The sequence below is a fragment of the Gekko japonicus genome, unplaced genomic scaffold (genome assembly GCF_001447785.1).
Source record: "Gekko japonicus isolate JY-2015 unplaced genomic scaffold, Gekko_japonicus_V1.1 scaffold537, whole genome shotgun sequence".
In the NCBI taxonomy this organism is placed as follows: Eukaryota; Metazoa; Chordata; class Lepidosauria; order Squamata; family Gekkonidae; genus Gekko; species Gekko japonicus.
Genome location: NW_015162495.1, coordinates 560,310 through 567,767, shown reverse-complemented (window position 1 = coordinate 567,767; position 7,458 = coordinate 560,310).

The following is a 7,458-nucleotide window of genomic DNA, read 5'->3' as shown; positions in this document are numbered from 1 at the left end:
AGTTGAAAAAAGTATACAGGGGATATTTAAATCCCCCCCCAAAGTACAAGAGCGTTCCCTGCGCATGTGCAGAGAATGCCCCAGCAACTGTCCCACTGTCACTGGGGCAGGAGGGAGCGGGAGAAGGTTTGGTGGGCTGAGCTCAGGCCTTGCCGCTGCCACTGGGGGGGAGGGGGAAAGAGAAGGCTTGGTGGGCCAAGCTCAGGCCTCGGTGCCAGGGGGGAGGAGGGAGAAGACTTGGTGGGCCCAGCGGCTGAGAACCACACGGCCCTCACCATTGGTGCGGGGGGCGGGGCGGGGGAGAAGGCTCACCTGCAGCTGCTTCCTTCTCCTCCACATGGAGCTCCCCCCTGCGAGTATTGCGGGTTCCCCTTCTTGTATATATATATTTTAGCAGTCCTGGTAATTGGTAACAAAGGTTTCTTTTGCAATTTGCTAATATTAAATATATGGAAAATAACCCACTGGAAAACTTCATTTCTTTGACTGAATTCTTTCCATTTGGATGGACTTTCTTTGTTACTGGCTGCTCCCAGCAAAGGGCAGCTGCAGTCACACAGATGGTTGCCATTTTGTGTACAGCCCTGTTCATATTTACTTGCTGTTATATACCTGCACTGAAGGGCATCTAGTGAAATGCAGGGATTGGATTACAGTGACTGCCCCAAATACCTCAATTGCAAGAGGCAGAGATGAATGATAGGAGAGAACTGTTGATTGACAGTGCAGTCCTAGGTAGAGTTACACCTTCCCTGGTTCAGTGAAGTCATTGAGCTTAGAAGGGTGGAAGGATTGCTCTGTTGATGGCCTAGTTGTATGCTTCCTTCTGGAAGCTCAGGTTTCCTATGGTACAAAGCAGAACTTGGGACTAGATGGATTCTCGGTTCTGATCTAGCAGTGCTCTTCTTGAGGAGTGAATGTGAGTAAGGTTGGAGGCTAGATGTCCCCTTGGAATAGCCAGTCCCATACAATTATTCATTAAAATAAATATTTCCCCCCATTATGCAGTCCATGCTTTCTATTGCTCTTGGAATAGCCAGTCCCATAAACAACTACAATTATTCATTAAAATAAATGTTTTTCCCCATTATGCAGTCCATGCTTTCTATTGAGCCTAATGCTGGCCCATTCATTCATTCATTCATTCATTCATTCATTCATTCATTCATTCATTCATTAAAAAAACTTATAGCCCAACTTTCCTCGTGGTTCAAGGCAGTTTCCTTACACAATGACCAGCTTCCATATGAGTAGCTCCATTGACTTCACTGGAGACAAACAGTTTATGCATCTTTTAAAACAAATTTACTTTATTTTTTTTTACACTAGGATTCTTTAGACTGTTTTCTAAAAGACAAATGAACTAAAATCAAGCAAATAAATAAAATCCATTTTTACAATGAGTGCATTTGTAGAGATGTTATAAAATGATGGTGTTATGGGACATATAAGACAGAATTATTTTGTTAGTTTACCAGTGGCCAATACAGTTTCAACCATATCTACTGAAGATATACATATGAAAAAGTCACTACAGTGACCTATGAACTGTAATAGAAATGTCTCATCAGTTCTCATTAAACATTTGCTCTTCAGTTCATTATATGATCAGCTTAGTTTATTTCTTAGATAGACAGCAGGTGAACTGCAGCATCATGCCTTATCCGAGTCACCATCCCCTTTCCTGACCTAAGGTCTTCAGACTTTTGAAAGACAAACCTGTCAACATTAGCTTCTTCTGTGGGAAGACCTGTGTAACTCTGCTGACTGGAAAATAACCCTATCAATTACCTTATTTGCTGAGTCATTGTCTCTTCACTCTCCCCTGTTAACCTCCACAGGATCTGTCAGATCGCCACCTACCACAATAATGACCATATATTCTGAATGCTAAATATGTGTTTTTTTTCCAAATTTGGATTAAGTATATCAATAACTTTATTCACTATAATACAATAACTGTATTAACAAATATAGGGTTGGGAGGGAGGCTACCGTTGGATTAGTTGGTGTCTGTATGGACATCACCCTGACCTGGATAGCCAAGGCCAGCCCAAACCTCATCAGATCTTAGAAGAGAAAAAGGGTTGGCCCTGATTCATATTTGGATGGGAGACCTCCAAGGAATACCAGGGTCGTGACATGGAGGCAGGCAATGGCAAACCACCTCTGAACATCTCTTCCCTCATAACCCTACGGGGTCACCATAAGTCAGCTGTGACTTGATGGCAAAAAGGTACATCCCTAAGATTAATCTCATTACAGGTAAGTTAATAGTGGTTTACTAGTGTTCCCAATGTGCTCTGGTTGACAGAAAATTACCACAAGCAGTGTTCCCTCTAAGCTGAGTTAGTGTGAGCTAGCTCACAGTTTTTTAGCCTCTGGCTCACACATTTTTGTCTTAACTCAGGAAGGATGGTTCCAGAGCAAACTAATTTATGCAGCAGCCGAATCGCTGGCTCTCAACTTTAATGCCAGGAGCTCACAAAGTAGAATTTTTGCTTACAAGACTCCACAGCTTAGAGGGAACATTGACCACAAGGCCAATTAAAACTGGCAAAGTGCAGGTTAGTGAGAAAAAAGAGACAGACGAGCAAACAAAGTACACTACACGGGGGGGGGGATGGTTTTTTTTTTTTTTGAAGCTCATGCAGAGAAGCGTTTCTCACCGAGCTGCTCATCCTTCTTCATCAAGCCGTGAAAGCAAGAATATTTTCTCAACTGGATTTTTAAAAGGGATGTGGTATACTAATTGCCCTTTATAGCAATTTCTTGACAGCTTGGCCTGTATCCCAAATCACAAAACTGATTTAGTCAAAGTTTCCACCGCATCAAATCTGCTGCAATTCTCCGTTTTATGGAAAGATGATAATGGAGCTCATTGCCAATGGCAGTTTGTGAAATTTGTTTTGGGTTTGATCTGCTTTTTTTCCCTTGTTACACATACAGTTGTCACACCTGCTTCTCCTCAGTACAAGCTTGTTTGAATTACCCAGCCTACCCAGAGGGTATTATTCTACCTCAGGACCTATAAATTGGTTCTTCTAAATCCTGCATCTTATAGTGCCCCAAAGCCCTACTTCTTGCTACTTCTGGTCGGTCTCCAGCTCTCTTGTGGAATTAGGGTTCCTCTCCCTTGTAATTCTGAAGTGGTGTTTCTTTTTCCTTACAAGAAGAAGGGTAGGTTTTTATACCCCACTTTCCTCTACCTTAAGAAGTCTCAAAGCAGCTTATAATCACATTCCCTTCCTCTCACCACAACAGGCACCTTGTGAGGTAGGTGGGGCTGAGAGAGTTCTGAGAGAACTCACCAAGCAGGCTTCATGCAGAGGAATGGGGCATCAAACAGGGCTCTTTTTGTAGCGGGTACTCATTTGCATATTAAGCGACACACCCCTAATGTAGCCAATCCTCCAAGAGCTTACAGTAGCCCCTGTAAGAAGAGCTATGTAAGCTCTTGGAGGATTGGCTACATTAAGGGGGTGTGGCCTAATATGCAAAGGAGTTCCTGGCAGGGCTCTTTTTGTAGCAGGAACTCCTTTGCATATTAGGCAACACACCCCTAATGTAGCCAATCCTCCAAGAGCTTACAGTAGCCCCTGTAAGAAGAGCTCTGTAAGCTCTTGGAGGATTGGCTATATTAGGGGCGTGTCACCTAATATGCAAAGGAGCTCCTGCTACAAAAAGAGCCCTGCCTGGTTGGAGTGTAACCACTATACCAGTGATGGCGAACCTTTTAGAGACTGAGTTCCCAAACTGCGACCCAAAACACACTTATTTATCGCAAAGTGCCAACACAGCAATTTAACCTGAATACTGAGGTTTTACTTTGGAAAAAACAACCCATACATTAACTTAAGATGATCTAAACAAAGTAAGGAAAGCAATCCCAAATGCTTTCATTTACTTAAAATTATTTGGCAGAGAATTTGACACTTTAATGATGGTCTGGGCGTGGCTGGGGCAATGGCACGTGTGCCCACAGAGAGGGCTCTGAGTGCCACCTCTGGCACCCGTGCCATAGGTTCGCCACCACTGCACTATACCATGTTGGCTCTTAGGAAAACTTCTGTGGGGGTAACCTATTGAATGTATGTTGGAGAGGTCATATTATGGCATTATGGAACTGAAAGATAAAATAAGGTCATCTGAAGGACAGCTTCCCTATCTGTGTCCCCCTTCATATATTAAAATCACCACAGGAAGCTCTGCTACATTGCTATACAGCTTCTCAGGGAGAACTGTTCATTGCTTCCAGGGTCCTGTAGCCAGGGTAGTCTCAGCAACAGGGCAGCTTTGGCGGTCAGTCACAGGGAGGCAGTAGTGAAATGCCCCACAGGGACATTTTAAAACTGCACGTTATGTGAAATTTCCTGCAATAGATTTTTCCTCACAAAGGTGCAAACACGAAGTTTTCTCCTCCTTACCCCACATTTTTGGAACTCACTAAAACTGGGGGTTCCGAAAATGAGGGGTAAGAAGGAGAAAACTTCAGCTTTGTGCCTGGTTAGGAAAAATCTACTGCGGAAAATTTGGCTTAACACGCAATTTTAAAAAATTCAATGCAGAGGATCTCACTACTGTGGGGATGGTCTCGGAAGGCATGGAGGTGTGGGGCTGTCAGAAGGGAAGGAGCTGGCTGGGGGGAGAGGGTACAGGAGCAGAGGAAGAAAGGGAAGAGCAAGCCAGGAGGAGGGAGAGTGGCCTCAGGGAGGTTTGTGGGTAAGGAGGCAGGTTGTGGCCAAGGCTCCCTCTAAGCTGTGGAGTCCTGTGAGCAAAAATTCTACTTGGTGAGCTCCTGGCATTAAAGTTGTGAGCGAGCGATTTGGCTGCTGCATAAATCAGTTTGCTCTGGAGCCATCCTTCCTGAGCTAAGACAAAAATCTGTGAGCTGGAGGCTAAAAAACTGAGTTAGCTCACACTAACTCAGCTTAGAGGGAACACTGGTTGTGGCACTGTGATTCTTCTTCTGTGTAATGCATGGCGACCCTGAAGCTGGTGAAGCTTCCTGAATGCATTTTCAAGTGCTTGGATTGGTCAGCTTCTAATAAACAACTTCTGCAAGAAAGCAATGACTGTGTTGGTGCTTCCGAGACCCCCTGGAACCCAGGTGTGGTGCCTCCACCCACCCCCAGAAGGTGCCACAGTAACTTACACTCAATATCGTACTTGTGTGAAATTCTGAATAAACTCAACCTGGCATATGCAATCTTTCCAATCACTTTGGAATGCCTGTCTGTTTCTGCCTGTTTCATGCTGTTGTGGTTTATCTTGTTCTCTGTGTGTAGAGCCGCTATACCTTGCTGCTTTCTTCATCCTTAGCCAATGGTAGTGGGCAGCAGCCCCGTAGCTAGGGAATTTTGGGGGAGGGGGCCTCGGGGGGCCTGCCAGCTAATTAAATGAAAGTATAGTGCAGGTGGTAAGTTAGAGCACTTTGGGGGCAGCCCAGGGGAGGGAGCCCAGAGGAAACACTAGGGGGCCAGGCCCCGTGGGTCCCATGTTAGCTACGGGCCAGGTGGGCAGGCATGCTGACATCACTTCTAGCAAATAAAACTGGGACTGGCTTCTTTAGACGCGCTAGAGGGGCCCACTGCTGCTGACTCCCTACACGTGCATCCCCCCCCAGTGCCTGCACTCACACCCTTCCACTGCCTGCGTTGTGTGTGCTTTGTCACCTAAGCTCCTCCCAGCAGCATGTGCTACATAATGCTGATGGAGAATGGCATGTGGGTGGTGCAGAAGGCCTCCGTGTTTCTGGTGGCCAGGGCAGTGGTGCACCTGAGACTTGCAAATGGGCAGAGGAAGGTGTGAAGGACAGAAGACCGTCCCACCCCTGAAGGGGAAAACACCACTCAATTGAGCCTCTGGGAGTGCTGCTCCAGCATCCAATCACCTTTGAGAAGGGGTGTCTGTCTGGAATGTTGGAGGGAAAACACAATAGGAGTTGAATTCTGCCTGAGGCAGAGAGCAGTGAGAGCTCCGGGCTGGCTCAGAAAAAGGGCAAACAGAGTGAAGGGTAGCTCTGCTTGGTAGTGTGGCAGAGTGGTTTAGCTCTGCCTCTGGTAGAGAATAGCCTATTTGATTGTTAGACCTGTCTGTGGCAATGAGCAGACCTGCTGCCATTTAGTCTGACTCTGGGGGGAGGACAGGCTGGTGTGGGTGGAATCTGGGGAGTGTGTGTGAGGGTCCAACCTAGTGGTCGGTCAGCAACAGCCTGTTTATGCCTGAAAGTGTTAAAGAACATTCAAACTACTCTCTAAATTAATGTGCCTCAGCTAGAGCCCAATCTGCATTTGCTGTGTAAAGTTGTTTTGTGCTGCTGTAGTGCCGGCTTCCCATCTGGCTCAGTATAAAGCTCTCCTCTATTTAGGGAGAGTGCAAGAGAGAGGGGGGAGGATGGTGCCGGCTTCCCATATGGCTCAGTGTAAAGCTCTCCTCTATTTAGGGAGAGCGCAAGAGAGAGGGGGGAAGGAGAGGAACGGCCTCCCAGGGCACCGGCAGGGCACTGTGCTGCGGGGAGGAAACGGCACCTGTGACGCCCCCCCCGCAGAAAGTAAAAGGGGGGGAGCTGGCAGAGGGGGAGGGGGAAGGGGCGGCAGGAAAGATGGAACAAGCTGGGTAAAAAACACAAAACACCCAGCAGTTGCCAGGCAGGGCGTTCTCAAGACTGCCCCAGGAAATAACAAATGGTACAAGGGTGAGTGTCCTCCCAAACCCCCCCCCCAATATGATCACAGAAAAATGTTTCTTGGCTTCTTTTAAACACAGATGACTGGATTTTCAGCTAACTTGTTTCCTTTGTGACAATGTACGTATCTCCTTAGAAAACATGGGGGGGGAGAATTCGGCTCCAGTTGTCTGCTTTTTGCTCACAGTGGCTCAACAGTGGGGAGGAGCAGTTGTACCACGTTAAAACCACATTCAGATACGGTGATGAGATGCCATAGTGACCCCGGAGTCACCACTAAATGGCAATAAAATGATGCAGACAGTCGATGCTGAGACGAAACTATAGGAGAGCGAATGCGGCATGAAATGCAGACAGAAATGTGAGAGATCATTGGCACAACGGTGGGGAATACCAATGCAGACTGGACCTAGGTTTCTCTTTTGTTTGGCTGGAGTCCTGTGCTGCTGATCTGTTCATGGAAACCAATCTGTAAATAAACACATCTTCTTTGTAGTTAATACACAGTTCTTGCCTCGGTGACCTCCATTTTCTACTTGTGCACTGCAAAACTTACCTCACTGCAGTGAGCCAAAAGCCTGTACACTTGCCACCTCTAGAACAGCTGGTAACTTATTTATTTATTTATTTATTTCTATTTCCTATCCCGCTCCCCCCCCCCCAAGGGGCTCTGAGCGGCTTACAATTCTAATTGGTAACACATCCTACTCTAGGGCCACATGTAAGTAGGGAGGTGAGAAACCTACCAGGCACCCTTTCTTCTGTAGCAG